This window comes from Oryzias latipes, chromosome 20, assembly GCF_002234675.1.
Source record: "Oryzias latipes chromosome 20, ASM223467v1".
Taxonomy (NCBI): Eukaryota; Metazoa; Chordata; class Actinopteri; order Beloniformes; family Adrianichthyidae; genus Oryzias; species Oryzias latipes.
Window position 1 is genome coordinate 5154007 of NC_019878.2, and position 1751 is coordinate 5155757.

Here is a 1751-nt window from a genome sequence, read left to right on the forward strand (position 1 = left end):
ACGTTCGCTTAGCCTTGTGTGACGTCACACGCAGAGGTCCAATGATCAGCGGCCCGAATCAAAGCAGCGGACTTTTCCGGTGTGAAACGGGCTCTTTCACTGGCTCTAACGACAGAAAATACATGCAGCTGTCTTATCTTCGAATGAATAAATATGGATTCTGTATTTATCTAAAGTATGTACAGACCCACTTCTATAAAAATGTGTTTTGGTGGCAAATTAAGAACAAATTAAGAGTATTTCTTTTTTCAAATCACTGTGATTCAGAAGCAGACAAAAATGCTGTTGAGCAAAGCTCCATTCTTATGCATCCACTTGTAGACGACTAGATAGATCCATGTATGTCTTTGTTTTCCTTGTCTGAGCTGGAATCTAGATCAAAACTGCACGGCTGGATGGGCCGGTGATGTTGGGTTGAGGTTGTGAGGGGCTGTAAGCATGTGGGAGAGTGTGGAAAAAAAAGGTGATGGGAAATCAGCAGATGGTTACTTCCGTGTCGGCAGTTCCTCCCCATGGGCAGGAGTTGTGCACAACTCAGAGGTAAACTGTTACTCTGCAAAGAAACTATGTCCTAAATAGAAAACGGCACAGGTTCTTTAAAATTTTGGCTCAAAACAGCATATTCATAATTAAAAGCCCACTGGGAACAACTTTATTTTAGATTAAAGCATGATCAGAGTGGGACTTTAAAGCTGTTTTTGTCATAAACTTGTCATGATTTTAATATAACTTTTTTAAAAAAAAAAACTTTTGTAAGTAATACAACCAGATGTACCCAACGCTCACTGCACGTTTTATACATTATGTACAAATCAATGAGTGAATCATTGAATTGTTGAACCAATGACACTATTTCTATGGCACTTTACAACACCATTAGGGTACCAAAGAAAAAAAGTTGAGCAGATTAAGAACAAACATTTGAAAAACAACAGCATAAAATTGCAAAAAGCAATAAAACACATGAAAGACAGATATGAATTTAATACAATGAGTACATCAAAATAAGATAGCACCAATTACTGGATATTAAAAGCCCTTCTAAAAAGGTACGTTTTTGGTTGACTAACTGTTTAGGTCTGATGTCATCCCTAGTTTTGCAGGAATATTATGCCATAACTTGGGGCCAGCAATGGAAAAAGCACCCCAGTGTTTCTGATGTGAGCTGGACACATGAAGCAAATGCTGCTTGGCAGACCTTAAAACTAGAATGGCTTCAAAGTTAAAAGCTTTGTTTAGTAAACTGGGGCAAGACAGTAAAGAGCTTTAAAAACAAATAGTAATAGTTCAAACTGAATTCTAAAATTAACAGGGAGCCATTGAAATGTTTAGAGGACTGGAGTGATGTGTGCTCATCTGGATGTTCTGGCTAACAGTAGCCGCAATCTGAACTAACTGGAGGCGGTTAAATTGAGTTGAAACCAAATAGATTTACAATAATCTTTCCAAGAGATAATCAGGGCGCTGTTTCTAGATCACTGCGGCTCTGGAAAGGTTTAGCTTTAGCTAAAAGACAAAGTAATAAAAACTCATTTTGACAAACTGACAGATTGGTTTGTCAAAATAAAAATGTGATTGCATGTGAAATGCACGTAGTGGCTGTGTGACACAACCTTTATGTCGTGATATGAATCTATATTAATACAATGAATTACACTGCAAAATATAAATTTGAATTAGCAATAGTTTGAGTCCAGAGAAAGTGTAATAAAAAGGCAACTTGAAACAGTATCTTCCTATTGAAAACTTTG